We start from the raw sequence: 21,372 nt of genomic DNA, 5'->3' as shown, positions 1-21,372 counted from the left end.
TAATATGTGAGATGCATTTTTTTTTTCTTTGATTTGTGTAGCTGAAGAGTATTTTTTTCCTAAATAAATGTGAACGTGAGTGTGAATGTTGTCTGTCTATCTGTGTTGGCCCTGCGATGAGCAGGCGACTTGTCCAGGGTGTACACCGCCTTCCGCCCGAAAGCAGCTGAGATAGGCTCCAGCACCCCCCGCGACCTCGAAAGGGACAAACGGTAAGAAAATGGATGGATGAATGGAAATACATAAATAATACAATTTGATGCTCGAAAAAGCATGAAAAAAAAGCTTCCGACGATTAGTTAAGAGTTTTATTGTGTTTAAAACAGTGTCTGAATGAGAAGTCTTCAACAGGCAGCCCAACAAAGAGTTTTAGAATGTATTTTTTATTTTAAGATAAACAGGAATTGACACCTTCAACTTACAGGATAAACAAATCACAACCATGGGTCCCTTTAAATAATCGTTCACTTTAGCTGAATAAAAAAGTTACCCTCAATAATCAAAATGATCATTGCAATCTTTTGAGCTCTACCGCTTCTGTAGATGTTTCCAGTTAGGCCTTTTTCTACATCCTGTCTGTTATTGACTTCTGTGCAGGGACCAGTTTCTTTTCTTTTTTTTTATTTAATTGCTTTTACATTTCATTTAATTCAGTTTTCACATTTAAATTTGACATTTCTGTGGCATTTTTTTGTTCTTTTTTTTTTTGACTTGGTGTGATTTTTTTTAGAACGATGATCTATGCCACGTTTGCATGTAGCCACAACAAAAAACGTTGCCGATAGAGCCATCAATTAAAAGTGTAGTTTCCCCTCATTCGTTTCAGTCTGCTGGCGATACTGTCATACCTACCCCTTCGTCCCCACCTCTCCCTGCATCTTCTTTTTATGTAATCTCTCGGACACTCTCTTTGTACACGTCAATAGTCCACCTTTGTTTACGTTGCGTACTTCCGTGTTATGTGCGTCTACCCATAGACATCTTTTAAGTAGACGCAGCATTGGCTGCTGTGACGCGAGAAATTCGGCCGCCATCTTGAAGTGGTGATGAGGAGCCAGCGAGCAACCGAAACTGACAGTTGACAAATCAAATCAAATCAAATCAACTTTATTTATAAAGCACATTTAAAATTTACCACAGGGGTAGCCAAAGTGCTGTACAATGAGCAGGTTAAAAGATAAAACGAGTACCGAGCAAACACAACACAACACAAACAGAACACGATAAAAAAAAAAAATAATTAAAATAGAATTAATAAAAACATAAAAACATAAAAACAGGATCACAGCAGGTGTATTATGGGGCGCCATTGCAGGATGGATATCACTCAGTGTTAAAAGCCATGGAATAAAAGTATGTTTTTAAGAGAGATTTAAAAACAGGAAGAGAGGAGGCTTGTCTAACACTCAGGGGTAGGTCGTTCCAGAGCTTGGGAGCAGCAACGGCGAAAGCTCTGTCACCTCTAAGCTTCAGCCTTGTGTCAGGGACCGTCAACAGCAGCTGATCGGCTGATCTTAAGGATCGGGTGGGGCAGTAAGGCTGAAGGAGGTCGGAGAGATAGGTTGGCGCGAGGTTGTTTAGACATTTAAAAACAAATAAAAGGAGTTTAAAATGTATTCGGTAACGCACAGGGAGCCAGTGAAGGGACGCTAAAATAGGGGTGATGTGCTCACGTCTGCGGGTCTGTGTTAGCAGACAGGTAGAAAACAAAGATGCTAAACTGACAGTTGACAGGTAGAAAACAAAGATGCCGGGCTGGTGTTCAGTGTTTTCCTGCTCAAATGAGCGGACTGTTGAAAATAGGAATCGGGGGATTACTTTTCACAAGTAAGATTTTAACATTAACGTAATATTGGTTGTATTTTATGAAAATAATATTACCACAGAGTTGAGAAGGAGCAAAGATCTTCAATAGTACCGAAATCGTAGCCGCTAGCAAACAAGAGCATGACCATAATATAATTGCTTGTCAATGAAATTAATTACATTTAAAAATGTCATACTTGAATAACATAAAGTTGAAATAAATGATGAAGATAAAGATTGTAAAAGCCAACAGGGGTAAAAGTTAGGACCACAGTTCAGATTGTGTAGGGGGGGTAATATATGTTAGCTAACTAGACAATCAGATGGACAGTGGCTATACAGTATTACTGTATACAAGTCTAAATTTAGTCTAGCTTTCCAACCCAATTTTGTGTAGCCCACCTTCGTGAAATATGTCATTTTTCTTTTTTGTGTCATCATGCCTTCAGTGTGCATATTGTATATAGTTCTCTGCAAACCTATGAAATGTTCTATTTTGTCTTCGTTATTTTGTCAGAATGCACCAGAATGCTTCATTTGTATGTGCAAATCACAAAGAAATCTTCTGGGGGAGGATGACCCCCCTACAGGGGTTTGGTTTACAAACTTTCAGCCCCACCTAAAACAAAATTCACCAGCCGCCACTGATTATGATGCATTCTCATTTTAGGCAAAGTATAAGACAATACTTTCTTAACAGTATAATTGTAACCAGGAATAAGTCTTCAAGTAACAATAACATTGTTGGGTAAGACAGAATTTGATTTTATTCAGAATCCAGTGAAACAGATTGGTGGTTTTAGCTGATATAAAGACTTTCAGGTGTTTATATATGTTTATGTTTAAGTATTTGGCAGACGCCTTTATCCAAAGCGACATACATAAAAATTACATATGAAACAATCACTGTAAACATTATCATTTAAGGGAAGAATGTAATACAAAATATCAATACAAAGTGTCAAGACAGAATAAACTCTGCTGCTGCAGCAACAGAGATACAGTCTATATGTCTCTAAGATATATAGATATCTAATGTATTCATACATTGTTTATGTAGGATATACGCATGTATATATAACCTAATCATATTGTTTCTTCAACTTAAAAATAGCTGACCGTTTTTCCCCTTCTCTGGGATTATATTCTCAGTTTTTGATCTCGGACATCTGTCATTTATAGCATATAAGAATATTATATGACTGTTACGCAAACTATGAATAATAAAACACGCCAAAACATGTGTCCTTTATCATAGGTACACGTATGACAAAAACCGCGTGAAAATCAGTGGTATTCAGTGAGAAAGATGAATTAAATGCGCTGACAGTTCATTGCTCCTGCCAAATGAATTGCACTGAGTGGAGCCGATCACCACTCCAAGATGGCGGCCCCGCGTCTCGTCAGCGCCGGTAGGCAGTAGCGCTCAATGCTGCGTCTACTTATAAGATGTCTATGCGTCTACCGGTTACGGCATTCGTGTTACTGTGTGTTGATTGGCTATAAAGAGACACGTGAGGCAGCCTGCAACAGGCGGAGACGCAGAGTGCACATTGCTGTATATATTATGCCTGTTTAAGTAAGCTAATAGTCATGTTTTGACTCGGTGAGATCATCGAAAATTATGACATGTTCATAATTATTGATCGTACGTAGGGTGAAATAATTGTACAAATACAATAATGACTGTACGCCTTGCAAAGCTGTCACGTGCCTGCTATTCCACGCCTGTCCTAAAGGAGGCAATAGTGCGCACAATTGTCTGCTAATTGCCGAATGAAAGGTGGAAACAGGCACTTCTACTAGTTGTTTAATTTCTGTGATGAAAAATGTTCCATCAAATATATAAGTAGGCAGTTTTAGTGAAATTATATTTTCCGGCCACAGTTCATAGACAATATATCCTGAAGGAGTTTACAAAAGCTGAGCTAAGGAACATGAGGACAAGATATATTCCAATTCTTCCCAAAATTAAAGAAATACGATTTAAAATTATTAATGGAATATACCCTTCAAAGGATTTTTTTGAAACTTAAATTTAACATAGAGGTTGATGGCTGTTATATATGTGGAGCTGTAAAGGATGCCAATCATCTGTTTGTGGAATGTGAGAGTGCACATGTGTTTTGGGAGGAGATCAGAGATTGGCTGAGAGACAAGGGCGTGGAGATCTCCCCATTCACTATAGAAGAGATCAGATTTGGTATTTTTATAAACGACTGTAACATAGAAATGTTTGTCAACATTATTATGCACCAGGCAAAACAATTTCTACATACCGTATTTTTCGGACTATAAGTCGCAGTCTTTTTCATAGTTTGGCCGGGGGTGCGACTTATACTCAGGAGCGACTTATGTGTGAAATTATTTACACATTACCGTAAAATATCAAATAATAATATGTAGCTCATTCACGTAAGAGACTAGACGTATAAGATTTCATGGGATTTAGCGATTAGGAGTGACAGATTGTTTGGTAAACGTATAGCATGTTCTATATGTTATAGTTATTTGAATGACTCTTACCATAATATGTTACGTTAACATACCAGGCACGTTCTCAGTTGGTTATTTATGCCTCATATAACGTACACTTATTCAGCCTGTTGTTCACTATTCTATATTTATTGTAAATTGCCTTTCAAATGTCTATTCTTGGTGTTGAATTTTATGAAATAAATTTCCCCAAAAAATGCGACTTATACTGAGATATATTCCCGAAGGGAATAAGCGGTAGAAAATGGATGGATGGATGGATACTCCAGTGCGACTTATATATGTTTTTTTCCTTCTTTATTATGCATTTTCGGCAGGTGCGACTTATACTCCGGAAAATACGGTAAATGTCGATTTATGAAAGCAAGGCCTACATTTTCTAATTGGCTTAATGGTTTACAATTATCAATCAAATCTTGGAGAATGATTAAGAGTACAAAAGCCATTTAATTGATATCTTTGTTAAAAGCATTTAAAGTGATTTAGGTAGACCTTTTTGTCTTTTTTTTTTTTTTAAATATATTTGTTATTATTATAATTTATTAATATTTAATACTCTATCTGTACTTGCTTTTGTTTTCTTTCCTTGCTGTTGAAAGTGCCTTAACTATTGAGTTAATTATAAATGTATGTTTGTTGTTCAATAAAAAAATATATAAAAAAATAAAAATAAAACCTTCTACTCTTTGTAGTTTCTATCGATTGATGGATTGATTGATTGAAACTTTTATTAGTAGATTGCACAGTGAAGTACATATTCCGTACAATTGACCACTAAATGGTAACACCCGAATAAGTTTTTCAACTTGTTTAAGTCGGGGTCCACTTAAATGGATTCATGATACAGATATATACTATCATATATATACAGTCATCACACAAGATAATCATCAGAGTATATACATTGAATTATTTACAATCCGGGGTGTGGGATGTGGAGGGGTGGGTTAGGTTTGCTTGGTATCAACACTTCAGTCATCAACAATTGCATCATTAGAGAAATTGACATTGGAACAGTGTAGGGCTGACTTGGTAGGATATGTACAGCAAGTAGTGGACACAGAGAGAGACATCAGAAAGTATAAGAAAAAGTGTCTACATTTGATTATTTACAATCCGAAGAGGTAGGATGTGGAAAAGAGGGTGTTAGTTTAGGGTTGAAGTTGCCTGGAGGTGTTCTTTTAGTGCGGTTTTGAAGGAGGATAATGTAAAAGACTATTACCCGGAACTACATTTTAACTCAAATCAGCACCACTGCTGTGTTCTTAGTTATTTGGCGTGTCCTTCAAACTGTCTTCAACGTCTGATGGAAATATGTTCAGTTTTTATTTCACGTGTTATACACACATTTTCTAGTCTGATATGTTGTATAAAACTGTAAAACAATACAAACTTTAAAATGATCCTTTACATTTCACTGGTGGACGAGGACATTCAAGGGTGGTGAACTGGGTTTGCAGTATTCCGTTGTATTCACTGGAGGGCGCTCAAGACTACAATGGTAAAGCCAAGCATTTGTAAAGTCTGAATTTGTTGACATTTTTTACTTAAACAGTTCGTTGTTCACACTTATAATTGAGTGACGTATACAAATCAAATGATACCCTGGCAGGAGCAGTCTGATGGCCACCAGAGTACAATTCCAATCTTGTAACATTGCAAACTGTTTTATATATGCATTATCAATGGGGTTGATTGATCATCTGATGGCTACTGCACTGTATGTGGACTTTGATAACAACTGCTGCACTTTATATACTTCTGCACTTTAAATGAAGCTGCTAAAATACTGTAACTTGACCACCCACTGATTTGTAACTCACATACCCTCTATGTATTGTACTTGTATTTTTAAATTGTTTATCATCATGTAATTTTAATATCGTTGTGTATTTTCAAACATGTGCAATTTTATTGTGGATGTTAGATGCACCATAAAAGGACTACAGATGGAAATTAGCATGGTGCTAAATCTGGTGCAGCCATCTTCTTAATGTAACTGGACATTGTCCTTCAAATAAACATACACAAATACAAATACAAAATAAATGCGCACTAGTTTTGCTCAATAATCTTTAGCTGTCCGTGCGTGAGCCGCTCAGGGAAGGCAATAGACTGTATAGTTATCACCTGAGTAGGGTGCAGACCCACCCACCAAACTATACAACCTACTACCTCACCCTGACAAAGCCCAGGTCAAACATATTCACCGGTCAGGTACCATATTCTATACAGCGCAGTAATTGTCACAACAATATGTGTTATGTGAGTTGCTGTGTTGCTTGAACACTTCCATATTGTCACCTGGGCGACGACCAAGCTGTCTCCTTGGGAAAGACAGTAGATTGTATAGTTATCTCAAAAAGAGGCTACACTACCTCCACAACTATTCAATCTACTACCTCAGGCCCAAGGACAGCATTCATGTTGCCTCATCATAGTGCAGCCGTCAAGGTCACACTCCTGCAACAATACAGAGAAACACGCAATAGAGGGGTTAGTGTCCAATATACATTCAGGTCAGCTCAATCATACATTCCATCTAAAATAATATTTATAACTGCTGTTATTATCACTAATAACACTACTAGATAAAAGTGTGTTGCTTAGGTTACACCCTATAATGTTTCAAAAATCATGATTCATCATTGCTAAGAACTTGTGACGTGTTTATCACTTCTTCAGAGATTTTGGCTCCTTCTCTGCATTTAGTCGAGCGTTTTCTCTGCGGATCTCATCAACTTTAAGATATGCAAAGATATCAAAAGCATGACCACACAAAAATCTAAGGCAGAAATGTGTGAAAGCCAAACAAGCTACACACGCGCTGGCTTCCTGAGAGTCTGTGGCATGGACCGAAAGAGAAAGAAAAGAAAAAAACGGTTCATCTCTGTGCCAGGAAGTTAATTCCGTTTTTGCCAAAAAACTGAGCTCATTCCAGCAGGCTATCCCTGTGTAGGCAGGCTGCTGCTGCCGCTGCTTAGATGAAGGTACACACACACGCCTGCAGACATGGCTGCCGCCAGCTGCCTCAGATCGAATACAAGGCTGGGATTCCGCCCCCCAAAACAAAACAAGGAAACATAAAATGGCGACTTGTGCACCGGCCATCTTAGGTCCACATTAAAACGTTGTTAGGTATTTGCTCCGCACTGGTGTCTCTCGATAAAGAAAGAGCTGCTGTTCTGTCTTGAGTAATGAAGACTCGATCTTGTGCCAAACGGAGAGACAAAGCCAATTCGTTCAGGTGACACGGTCACAGCCACAAGAACAAAAAGCTGCAAACAGCATATCCCCTTCTCTGTGGTCCTGCAACCTTAATAATCCTGCGGATATACTGTAGGTCGGTCGGCCAACATGGGGCAAACCGAAGGGTTAATGAGTGTACAACCTGGGCACACGTAGTCAGAAACATCTGAGAGCTACATGACACACATAAATTAGCATACAGCCTGACTCCAGAGACTTGGTCCAGACGAGCCCATCATTAACATGCATAGACTCTTTCAGGCTGATTTAAAGACCAGACAAGCAGGGGGGCACACTGGCATCATGCCCATCCCTGCAACCATGCCAAGCTATGTTTGGCCAGGAACAAATCTCCCCTAACTGTGGTCTGCAAAAGATAAACAGTCTAATATTTATATGTACAGTGTACTAGGGGTTAGAAGATTGAACAGAATGTCTCAAAACTAGGGGTGCAACGATTCATCAACAATGTGTTGAGAAGTCGGTGACGTCATCCCTCGTGTTTTGAATCCGAACGGAAATGAGTATGCGCTATACAGTGTGATCTGTGACAGCCAGGGACAGGAAGAATAAAATTGGCTGTGGACACTGACAACAACACCGCAGGTGAAAACATTGAACGTATGCGATCACCCTAAACAAGTTAGAGGCAGGAATATGTTTCTTAATTTGCAAAGCAGACCTTGCTTTTGGGTAGCACGGTGGGGTTAGTGCAGAGGTCGGCAACCCGCGGCTCTAGAGCCGCATGCGGCTCTTTAGCGCCGCCCTAGTGGCTCTCTGGAGCTTTTTCAAAAATGTATGAAAAATTGTTTTAATATGGTTTCCGTAGAAAGACAAACATGACGCAAACCTCCCTAATTGTTATAAAGCATACTGTTTATATTAAACATGCCTCACTGATTCGAGTATTTGGCGAGCGCCGTTTTGTCCTACTAATTTTGGCGGTCCTTGAACTCACCGTAGTTTGTTTACATGTATAACTTTCTCCGACTTTCTAGGACGTGTTTTATGCCACCTCTTTTTCTGTCTCATTTTGTCCACCAAACTTTTAACGTTGTGCATGAATGCACAAAGGTGAGTTTTGTTGATGTTATTGACTTGTTGGAGTGCTAATCAGACATATTTGGTCACTGCATGACTGCAAGCTAATCGATGCTAACATGCTATTTAGGCTAGCTATATGTACATATTGCATCATTATGCCTCACTTGTAGGTATATTTGAGGTCATTTAGTTTCCTTTAAGTCATCTTAATTCAATGTATATCTCATGACACACTATCTTTATGTAATATGGCTTTTAATTTTTTGCGGCTCAAGACAGATTTGTTTTTGTATTTTTGGTCCAATATGGCTCTTTCAACATTTTGGGTTGCCGACCCCTGGGTTAGTGCATCTGCCTCACAATCTGAGGTACTGAGTAGTCTTGGGTTCAATCCCGGGCTCGGGATCTTTCTGTGTGGAGTTTGCATGTTCTCCCCGTGACTGCGTGGGTTCACTCCGGTACTCCGGCTTCCTCCCACCTCCAAAGACATGCACCTGGGGATAGGTTGATTGGCAACACTAAATTGGCCCTAGTGTGCGAATGTGAGTGTGAATGTTGTCTGTCTATCTGTGTTGGCCCTGCGATGAGGTGGCGACTTGTCCAGGGTGTACCCCGCCTTCCGCTCGATTGTAGCTGAGATAGGCTCCAGCGCCCCCCGCCACCCCAAAGGGAATAAGCGGTAGAAAATGGATGGATGGATGGACCTTGCTTTTCATGGCAGTACATGTGTGATGCGGGAACATTTAAAGCGGAGGCTTGTTGGACGATGCGATTTGCGACTCTTGTTGGCTTGTTAGCTTGATCTAGCAAGCTAACGATAGAGAAAAAGTTGTGTGAAAAAAAAATCTAAAACTATCATTTTAGCCAAACTCTCCCTGCTATTCCTGTGTGCAGCTTTTTAAACACATCATCATCATCATGACATTCTCTTTTTTTTTTGGAGGAAGTTACACAGTTTTAGCGTTTTGTCGTTTGCTTGTATTGCTGCTATTTTGACTGTCCGTTGTTTTCATAGAAATCTGACCGTTTTTTGTTCGCACTTTGCTTGTAACTGCTTTTAATTTGGAAAAGTTTAATTGTTATTGTTATTTTTGTAGTAACCACCATTAGCAGCACAGTTACCAGGGTTTCCCCTTAATGTAATTGAATGTGGCGCGCTGCCATGGCAAATTCATTACCGACCGCACAGCCTATTATTTGAGCCCTATTGAAAAGTTATGTACGGAAAAGTTGACCACCGAAAAAAGACTTTGATCATCGAAAACCGCGCTCCCGAAATCGGATGTAAACAAAACGCTAGTCATTGTCTGGAGCGTTGTCAGCATGTCTGCGATGTGGACGTAATTTTAATATATCGCAGACATACCCGTGGACAGCCATCTACAAAATGTGCAAATATTAAGAGGACAGCGGCGGCTTTTAAGATGAGAAAGAGAAACTTGAGCAACAGCGCCAAGTAAGTGTGACGTCATGCTCGCTGCAGCTCGTCAAGAACATAGAGGGACAAAAGTTAAGAGTCCCTAAACATGAGTACATTTTATAACAACACCAGAAGAAGACGCTAGATTTGTTGCTAGTCTCATCAAAGTACACTGTACAAAAAGCAGCTACAATTAAATATATGGCAAATCAATAAAATAAATATGTTAATGCTAATCAATAACAGACTTGTTTTAAATTTATACATGCATGTTTTAGCCTTTTTAAAGAAAAGCACATCATCATTGCAAATTACTCTGACGCCATGATGACCGAATAAATATTTTTTAACGAAGTATTGATCTTTATTGTAAGTCAGCACATGCCTAAAAATATCTGAGCTGAATTAAGGCGACGATGGTTAAAAAAGAACCGCTGAATTAGTGTACACTTCATAATCCAATCGGTAGACTAATCGTTAACACAGTCAATGACTAGTCGACTATCAAAATAGTCATTAGTTCCATTTGCAATCATAGTCAAAACATTCAAAAGCCGCTATAAAATGGATGAACGATGACCAAGTGGGTAAAACCCCTCTTCTGTGTTAATTGCAACTGTTTAAATCACAGTCCATAAAAACAATTCAAGACTGTTTTGACTCAGTCATTGAAACTGATATGCTCATTGGCAATGATTGCAATGTTGATAGCTTGTGCATGATTAAATACATGAACACAAGTGAGCCAGGTCCTCTAGTCCAACATTAATGAACTTTTGACCTCCCAAATGTTCTTTTTGAAAGTCTTTCTAGAAAATTTTAAGCTGTAAAGAAGGGGCCTACTACAAATTGTCTTCTATTCTTACTTCTTTTAGGTATTTCAATACTTTTCCCCTAAGACTGTCATGACCCGTAAAGAATCACCCTATCATTCTCCATGTGCCTGACCTTTTCTCAACAATTTCTATCAGCTCTTTCCCAGATGGATTTTTGAAACAATTTATTTTGTGAGGAAAACCACCTGGCGTGTCTGGCACCACCGTGACATTCAAGTAGTTTTGTATGTCAGCAGCTACACAGTGAATGTGTTTCAAGCCATAAGGGAACCTTTATAATTCTTGATGAACAAAAAAGTAAGACATGTGGTCTGTTGAATTAATCTAATCCACCTGCAAGTCTTTGAAATTGTTCGAAATGATGACTTTATTGTGGGTAAGTTATATAAAGCCAAGAAACCCATAATCTGGTGCTTGGTTCTTAGTTACTTCTCAATAATTACCCTTTGCTGTTACCAAACACAATATTTTGGTCATCTGATGGCAATTTTCCTGCTTTACTGTGTTTTGCATGTAATTTCCTTTGTGATGACCAATATCCATTTTTTAAACTCTGCAAATCACTCTTAAGTTTCATACAAAGGACTGCTAAAATTAGCATGGGGGCTAATTTGCAAAAACAATACATAAATGTCAATCTGTACCTTTTAGACTTCGATTTCAGTCAGTGGTCAAGTCAAATTATTGGCTCAAATGCAACAAGGGGACCACGAGGCTCTAATGTCGAGAGTACTGTCTGCCTTACCTGATTACTTTTATCAGCAGTTTATTGTCCAATAAGCAACAATAATGATGTAATACACTTAGAATTACACATACAACGCCATAGTGTATAATAAATGGTTCTGTGGTGACATGCTGGAAAACAGAAACTGGCAGGTGCCATGCAACCCAGTTTGTAACTGATTGCACTTTCAGAGGTGAGGCTCAGCTTGCCACTGCCACGGCATCTACCCACAGATACAAATAGATGCAAAGATTGAACCCCCTTGCAGCCTGTTTGGAAGCAACAGACAAACTCAACAAACATGCACAACCATGGCAATTTCATTTATAGTTATGGATTAATTACCTCAGTCAGGAGGTTGTTTTCACTGGGATTTGTCTGTTTGCTTTACAACATAGCTCAAAAAGTTATGGGCGGATTTTGTTTGAACTTTTAGGAAATATCAGAAATGGGATAAGGAACAAATTATTAATTTTTGGAGATTTTCCACATCACAGTCTGGATTAGGGATTTTTTTAAAGGTTCATAACAATTGGGAGGTAGGGCCTGGTGTACCCTGTGCTCTCCGAGTGCTTTTTAGTTTGTTTCCATTGTTAGCTTTTTATTTTCATGATGACAGGTGAGGACTTCCTCACCTGCCTCCAGTGACTGCATGTCACTGCACCAGACGACTGCTTAAGCTTCTCAAGTGAGTTTCTGTTACTTTTTTAGTCTTAGTGTTTCTCTCCAAGCTTTGTTCCAAGAATGGGCAGTGTCTGTGTGCCAGGCAGAATAACAGTGACGGCGGGAGGAAGGAGGTGGCGGGGGAATTAGAGTTTGAAGAGGAAGTATGCCACATATTTGTATGAATGAAGAATTCCCACAGTTAAGATGATCAAATCGGAAGTGTCTGTCTGCTTGTCACAGTGCATAGTCCAGATATTCCATACTGACCTTATATTGTCTCCATCTGTTCCATTCACTATGGAATACTTAGTTTAAAACATTTAAGGAAAGGAAGTGCTGAGCTTAATCCATGCCCACTTGGCATGGTGCCTAATGTTCTTTATATCCTTATTAAATAGTCCAAAACACACTTGTGCTCACACGAAATCATGAACACACATGCAAACATTTTCTCAACTACAATGACACAGTTGTTGGACCCGAACAGTCAGTTCAGCACATCATGCTTTTACATGTGAATTACATGAAAACCAGTGACGTGCGGTCACTAGAGGCAGATGAGGCGGCGCCTCACCTGCCATCATGGAAAGAAAAAAAAAAGTAAAAAGAAAAAAAAAAATTAAATTGTTATATGTATCCAGTGATTATACTATAAAGTTATTTTCCATTTAACTTCACCAGTTTTAGATTATTTTTATTCAAAATCGCTGAATTTTCACATTTGCCGTTCAAATACTGAGAAGAGACGGTGCGGTGATCAGCAGCCAGTTGAGGCACGTCACTCAATTGTGCCTCACCATGGATTGCGGACTCGGCTAACTGCTGGCCTGCTGTGCAGTGAGACCGTATTGCTATATGAATTATGTTATACATTTCCATAGTTTAGTTAGCTGAGGTATATAATGTACAGTGTATATTGTCAACAACGGTATGTGTGTAACGTATTTCTTGTGCTGAGCAATCATAAAACTGCTGCGAAGACGCACTGTGTGAGGCTCGCGTAATCCCGCCTCCTGGTGCCGGTTATTGCACCTCCGCCGCAGTCTGCACCCCCTGACGGGAGCGCCACACCAACCAAAGCCCACACCCAAACCCTCCACGTGCAAGACCGAATCCACCCAAAAAAAGTCACTTAACAAGAAGCCAAAAAGTGCAAAAACAACATTGCTCGCGCCGGAGGAACTGTGAACGACTGCAGGGACACAACATTAGGTACACCTGCAGACTAAAGCACGGATATCATATTTCATTCATTCACAACTTCTCCAACACGAACACCACTGTTCCCGCACTTATAAGTAAAGGTAAGACCATAATAACGTTTTTTTTATTAAATATGCTTTTTTGTGTGCTACAGTTTGTATGTGTAAAGTTAAAGTTAAGTTAAAGTACCACTGATTGTCACACACACACTAGGTGTGGTGAAATTTGTCCTCTGCATTTGACCCATCCCCTTGCTCACCCCCTGGGATGTGAGGGGAGCAGTGGGCAGCAGCGGCGCCGCGCCCGGGAATAATTGTTGGTGATTTAACCCCCAATTCCAACCCTTGATGCTGAGTTTCAAGCAGGGAAGAATGCTGGTATGAGCTTTTAAACATAACCTGTTAACTGCTGCCAATCAAATGGTGAATAAGATACTCTTTAGGGTTCATATGTTTGTAAATCTGACTGTGATGATGTCAGTGCCTCACCAGTCATGAACCTCACCGCACGTCACTGATGAAAACAATTCCAATGCTGTGCAAATGACTCTTGCTAGACAGAAGGCTTCACACGCTGATGTGAGACTGGTGGATCCAAACACTGGGCAAACATATCTGTCAAGACATTTGATGGAAAAGATAGAGTGACTCAGATAATGTTGGAGTAAAGGCTCTATTGTATTCACTAAGACATTACTTTCTTCCAGGCATAGATATACAGTAGTACTTGCTTCGTAAATATGTGTATTTAAAAGCTTGCAGAGCAAACACCTTGCACTCAAATTGACAGGTTAATTTGCAATGAATGATTTTTGTAAACATTTTTTAAATTATTTAATATAATTGATCTCGTCTGTTCAGCCTATATATCCATTTTCTGACATTGTGTGCTGTTGCCATGGTTTCAGTCTTTCTGATGGCACGGATTCCTGGCCTGATGGCATGTTGCTACACGCCCACATGTTTTTGCACTGATGTAGGCCGCGCACACACGCGCAAATACAGTATTTACACAGAGGTATGGCATGAATAGGATGACAAAGCTGCAGCTTCCTGTGTGGAAACAAAAACTTCCTGTTGCCTTGCTGCATACAGTGACAGGCCAGACAAAATATCAACCAATCAGCTTTAAGCAGGAAGTTAGCTGCCTGAAGGAGGAACATAATGAGGAAACACACTAAGTTCATCTGAGGATACGCGAGGGGGCGGGGAGGGCGCTCTGCCACTCCCATCTCTCTTCCTATCGCTTGCACCATGTTGTCTCTTCAGCGTCAGCTTCTTACTGAGTATTTTCCTTAAATGATGATGTCGATAAAATGATGCCTTATTACTGCGTTCTCATCAAAAAAAATTTGATGTGGGTGCCAAAATTGAGCAATTGACGAAGACGGATGTGACGCAATCCAGAAAAATAGACCCGCAAACTGAACCGAGAGGCATGGCGTCTGCCCTTTTTTTGCTGTTTGTGAAACACGTGGCTTCACGGCGCCATTTTAGCACCAAATGCTACTGAGGCAAAATAGTGCTGGAATAAAATAGTATCTCAATGGTCACGTTTTGTCTTGAACAATTATTGCAATTTTTGCTCATGAAACTGGACTTATCAACGTGACTCAGTCTTCATGTCTACCGAGTCAAGTGCATGGGTTTGAGACAAACATTACACCTTTCGTTCCTCTCGCTTGTACAAAGCACAAACGCACGTGCATTTTAAACAAAGGCAATATTGAAAGTGCAAACAGTTTGTGAGGGTAATGAGAAACATTGTGTTACTTATAGCAGCTGCCCAAGGTGATAAGAGACCCAGCAAGTGCCTCAGTGGCCTTACGACCTTCGCCACACACCAATTCGGACCGACCTGAAAACAACGGGCGCTGCCATTCTTTGGCAATGTCTTTGAAAATTAATCAGCAGGACCTGTATTTACTCCAAAGTGAAACCTGTTCATTACGAAAAAAACACACAGAAATATTGATCACCACTTGGCAAGTGCCCAGTTGTTTCAGAGCAGAGAGGGAGAGGAAAGGGAACACGAAAAAAGAGAGCCTGGAGAGTTTAAAAAGAAGCTCGAGACCGAAGATGACTAGCAGGGAGTCAAAGAGTCCCTCTGAGGGCGAGAAAAGTTTCTCCTGTTATGGCCATCGAGTCAAAATGGCGGTGTGCGGCGTGGCAGCTGACGACGACAGACGTGTTTACGGGACAATGATCGGGATAAAGGACAGAGGAAATAGGTGAGCAACAGTACATGGCAGTGAAAGAGACAGCAAGAGGTGTTTCGGGATAAAAAGGGAAAATACCTGGAGTCTGTATCTGAGCGGCGGCCTGGGCCGGAGGACTGGAGTAGAAGAGGGCCGTGATGGCGGGAAGAAGGGAAAAGAGAGGAGTAGAGCACACCCTCTGAGAGTGACACCCCTTTTTCCCACAATCCCCTCCTCCTGGCATGAGTGCGTCTGCTTAAGCACAGGGTGACAGAAGGACGTCTGCTCTCGCATAGCTCTACAAACACATCCGAAACGTGAACCAGTAAAACAGGCTCAGTGTGGGCAAGGAACAGAAGAGGGCACCGAGACAAACAACGCGGCAATCGCAAAAAAAAAAGGAACAAGAACAACAAAATGACAGACACTATACAGTTGAAAACGTCTACATTTATCAATTTGCCAGCCTTTGAATCGCCCTTTGCTCTGGCCTGTGCTGTGTTTGCCTCCGTCTGCCTGCCCACTTTGGCACTGCTGCCAAGAGGGAAGGAGAGCGAAGGGAGGGCGTGCTAAGAGACACAGAAAGAGGAAGGGAGGGACATGCTGTTGTGAGAGAGGGTTAACAGAAAGAGAAGGAGTCGGAGAGGGGAAAAAGTTAAAAGAATTGTCACATAAATTTTTGAGAGCAGATACGGTGACACAGAACAGCGGGACAGCAGCTGGTAACACTTGCGAGTTAATCATCCGAGACACACCTCGCCTTGTTCTGTGCGTACACTACGCTGCAGCTACAGACAGATGGCGAAAGAGACCAGCTCGCGCCACATTGTTCACCCTCGACATATTCTCTGTGACCAACATGGTAGCGATGCCCACGCTGTCTTTTGTCTCAAGCAAACAGATTGACATTTGTGGTCAAGACTCCTGGCCCAAAGTGAACTTCAACATCCATTCACTCGCACGGAATGGGAGGAGTTTTATTGGGTATTCAGTCAAAGGAGTCAAATGAGTTATGGAAAGAAATTCCAAATTGTGACCAACGAAAGAGTTAAACACAAATGCAGCGAGTAATCGTTGCTTCTGAATGAACTCAATCATTAGTGGAAACATAAATCCACCTTCTTTGTGCCTGTCTGTGGACCAATCACAAACCGTGAAGCGTATGTTGTTAAGATGGGCCAACCAATCTGAGCTCACAGCAGAGCTGACCTCTTTTAAAAAATGCCTAAAATGGGAAAGCATTGTTTTTTTTTAGTACTTTTAACAACATATTCACTTGAAACACTGTACTGTAAAATGCATGCACATTTTTTTTCTGAGAGATCTCCCATTCCTTGAATCACTCACCCGGAAGATAACATAGAAAACACGGGTCCATATTCTCTGCTTAAACTCCGTCTGAGTCGTTTCTCAGAGACAGGACACACACACTGCTGTACTGTACTTTAAACACACACAAACATGTGGAACTAACAATCCGGTTCTACCATGCTCACATTCAGCCAACAGCTCGGACAGCCCCTCAAACCTGACGTCACGTCTCCTTTGTTGTTTATGAATTTATTTCTCTCTTTAGCTGAACTCTCTGAACCCAAAGTACCCACCCAGCTTCTCCCCTCCCCTCCTATCCGCCAGTCCTACAAATACCCCCTGCCAAAGAAGGCGGGCACATACAGTATGGCTATAACGAGGAAGAAGTGCAGAGGCAGACGGACTCAGGCAGGGGGGAGGAAAGAAAGGAGCTCACATGTGACTTTTTTCTTGTGCTCTTTTTCTTCTCTTCCGGCTTGCTCTGTAAAAGTTTCAACTGCATGGCGAGACGGCCTCTTTTGGCACTTGTCCAACTCCTGACTCTTCTGTCTCTCTGCAAGAGAGAGAAAAAGGGGAAGGACAATGATAGTGACAGCTGGACTGGTATTGATAAAGTAGCTACACAAACTATCAAATTACTATTATCTCACCCACATCCTAAATAATAAAGATTTTTCATGTATTTGGCACAACAATTAACAATGGTGTGTTGGGTTTAATGTAAAAGACAACAATCATGCAGACTCCTATCCTTTGGCATTTAAGGTCTGTGACAGCTGTGTCTAATAGCAGAGGCTTTTGCAGTTCATAACCAGTTCACATAGGGACACGTTTGCTTTATTTCTCAAGGAAATTCCACATCAATCAATCAATCAATCAATGTTCATTTATATAGCCCTAAATCACAAGTGTCTCAAAGGGCTGCACAAGCCACAACGACATCCTCGGTACAGAGCCCACATAAGGGCAAGGAAAAACTCACCCCAGTGGGACGTCGATGTGAATGACTATGAGAAACCTTGGAGAGGACCGCATAAGTGAGTAACCCCGCCCCTCTAGGGGAGACCGAATGCAATGGATGTCGAGTGGGGCTTACATAATATTGTGAGAGTCTAGTCCATAGTGGATCCAACATAATAGTAAGAGTCCAGTCCATAGTGGGGCCAGCAAGAAACCATCCCGAGCGGAGACGGGTCAGCAGCGCAGAGATGTTCCCAACCGATGCACAGGCGAGCGGTCCACCCCGGGTCCCGACTCTGGACAGCCAGCACTTCATCCATGGCCCCCGGACCTGTGTGTCTCCCCCTCCACAAGGGAGAGGGGAGCAGAGGAGAAAAGAAAAGAAACGGCAGATCAACTGGTCTAAAAAAAAGGGGGGCTATTTAAAGGCTAGAGTATACAAATGAGTTTTAAGATGGGACTTAAATGCTTCTACTGAGGTAGCATCTCTAACTGTTACCAGGAGGGCATTCCATAGTACTGGAGCCCGAATAGAAAACGCTCTATAGCCCGCAGACTTTTTTTGGGCTCTAGGAATCACTAATAAGCCGGAGTTCTTTGAACGCAGATTTCTTGCCGGGACATATGGTACAATACAATCGGCAAGATAGGCTGGAGCTAGACCGTGTAGTATTTTATACGTAAGTAGTAAAAGCTTAAAGTCACATCTTAAGTGCACAGGAAGCCAGTGCAGGTGAGCCAGTATAGGCGTAATATGATCAAACGTTCTTGTTCTTGTCAAAAGTCTAGCAGCTGCATTTTGTACCAACTGTAATCTTTTGATGCTAGACATAGGGAGACCCGAAAATAATACGTTCCAGTAATCGAGACGAGATGTAACGAACGCATGAATAATGATCTCAGTGTCGCTAGTGGATAAAATGGGACGAATTTTAGAGATATTACAGAGATGAAAGAAGGCTGTTTTAGTAACACTCTTAATGTGTGACTCAAACGAGAGAGTTGGGTCGAAGATAATACCCAGATTCTTTACTGAGTCGCCTTGTGTAATTGTTTGGTTGTCAAATGTTAAGGTGGTATTATTAAATAAATGTCGGTGTCTAGCAGGACCGATAATCAGCATTCCCGTTTTCTTGGCATTGAGTTGCAAGAAGTTAGCGGACATCCATTGTTTAATTTCATTCAGACACGCCTCCAGCTGACTACAATCCGGCGTGTTGGTCAGCTTTAGGGGCATGTAGAGTTGGGTGTCATCAGCATAACAGTGAAAGCTAACACCGTATTTGCGTATGATGTCGCCTAACGGCAGCATGTAAATACTAAAGAGTGCAGGGCCAAGAACCGAACCCTGAGGAACTCCACACGTTACCTTAACATAGTCTGAGGTCACATTGTTATTGGAGACGCACTGCATCCTGTCAGTAAGATAAGAGTTAAACCACGACAAGGCTAAGTCTGACATTCCAATATGTGTTTTGATACGCTCTAATAAAATATTAAGATCGACGGTATCGAAAGCAGCGCTAAGATCAAGAAGCAGCAACATAGATGACGCATCAGAATCCATCGTTAGCAATAGATCATTAGTCATTTTTGCAAGAGCTGTCTCCATAGAGTGATTTGCCCTGAAACCGGATTGAAAAGGTTCACAGAAATTGTTAGACACTAAGTGTTCATTTAGCTGCTGTGCGACAACAATTTTTTCAAGGATTTTCGAAATAAACGGAAGGAAGGACACTGGTCGGTAGTTTACCATGAGGTCAGGATCGAGGTTAGGTCTTTTGAGCAGAGGATGAATAACCGCTTTCTTGAATGCTAGGGGAACAGTGCCAGAGGAAAGTGATACGTTTATAATATTTAGCACTGATGGACCTAATAATACATGCTGCTCACTTGTTTGAAGAAATACATTGCTGAGACAAGTTAGTGGCAGAGGCCAATGCTACATTTGCATGAACAAAATGTGTAATTAGTTCAAGATGTAATAGCTCTTTTCTTTGCAAAGTTTTTTCATGATGAAACATTACCTTCTTAGTGCATTTTCTAACGCCAGCCAGACTTGGCATATTCAGTTGGCACATGTAAACACAATCCCAAGCAATGGTAGTCTTCCAACTATCAAAGCAAGTTTGCTGAACTAAGGTGGAGGTGCCTAACAGTTATGTCCTTATCCAACTCTATTATAGGAGGGATTTAACTCCTAATGACTGACTCATTATTGTGCTCACAAAACAAAATAGAACACTTCATATTGTGAAACACTGCACATGACATGTGCTTAATTTTGAAAATTACTGCTTGGTAAGCAGATGCAGAAATCATGCATGCAGAAAAATACCCCACCATACCTTCTGTGAAACATGGAGGAGACGTTCCAAGGCTGCTTTTCTGCATTCGATAAAAGTTGTCTATAATCTTTGCAGGGTACAATGAAATATCAGTGTGTCAGAAAGCTTGTTCTCAATCGCAGTTCATGGATCCTCCAACAACAACATTGACCGAAAATGCACACAGTGATACAGCCAAAAACACTCAAGAATGGCTAGGGGTGAAACATTGGACTGATTTATATCCAATTGAACATCTGCGCAAAGAGCTGAAACATGCACTCTGGAGAAGGCACCCATCAGAGCTGAGAGAGCTGGAGCAGTTAAAAAGGTCCAGGAGTCTAGCTGAGAGTTACAAGAAGCGCTTGATTCCAGTAATTGTTTGTTTTTTATTTTTTATTTTTCTTGAACCATAAATTAATAGCAATGTCTGATTTTTATTTGTTTTGTGCATTTTTCAGTATTAGCATTTTTTTTCATTTTCCAATTACTGCATTTCAGTGGTTCTTGCGGGTTTTTACTTCTTTGGCACCCAGGTACCAACAAATCTCACCACGTGCTGTATGTTTTCGTTATAAAAACAAATTTAAATATTTTTTTAAATAGATGAATGTATTCATTATTAAAACTGCAACTAATTGTAACCAGAGCATTTCCCAACACCAATAGATGAAATGGAGATGTAAAAAAAACAACTTCCCATCCCCTCTAAATAATGTGGAGAAATTATAGGGAGAATACCATTTATTTAATCAGTGTCAAAGAGAAGTAAATACTACACCATGTTATTTTTTTATATGACTATAATTACATCTTTAAGAATTTTTCAAAGGATAGGAAAGTTAACTGCTGTAATCTTTTTAAGATTGATTTTGCTTGTTGTGTCCATTGCCTGTCATGACATTTGTCTTCAAGGCAATACTGTCCTCTAGTGGCTATATATGAAAGGTCAACAGCTCTATGAAAAGTATGTCAACAGTTTAACCTCTTGTCTCTTAGCGACCCTGCAGTCTTTTCCTTTTGTTGCCGCCTTTGTCTTCATCAGTAGTATATGTAGTTTGTATTCATGTTTTACGCCCAAGTCCAACTGAATTTTATTCAGGTCAAATCCCATGTCGCAGCCAGCAGTG

At 40.6% G+C, this 21,372-nt stretch overlaps 1 long non-coding RNA gene across 2 annotated transcripts; it reads right to left on the bottom strand.

Annotated features, from left to right (window-relative positions):
• On the bottom strand, positions 1-16,387 carry LOC133618954 (uncharacterized). 2 transcript variants are annotated; one of them, XR_009817371.2, is made up of 3 exons: positions 13,936-16,387; positions 6,705-6,765; positions 1-6,629 (listed from the first exon to the last, which is right to left on the bottom strand). It is a non-coding gene; the product is annotated as an uncharacterized lncRNA (long non-coding RNA). The 2 variants fall into 2 exon arrangements; XR_009817370.2 differs by having other exon boundaries at positions 15,744-16,387.
• Positions 16,388-21,372: the final 4,985 nt, after the last annotated feature.

This window comes from Nerophis lumbriciformis, linkage group LG01 (assembly GCF_033978685.3).
Source record: "Nerophis lumbriciformis linkage group LG01, RoL_Nlum_v2.1, whole genome shotgun sequence".
Lineage (NCBI taxonomy): Eukaryota > Metazoa > Chordata > Actinopteri > Syngnathiformes > Syngnathidae > Nerophis > Nerophis lumbriciformis.
The sequence above is the reverse complement of the archived record's forward strand: the minus strand, read 5'-3'. Positions and strand labels throughout refer to the sequence as shown.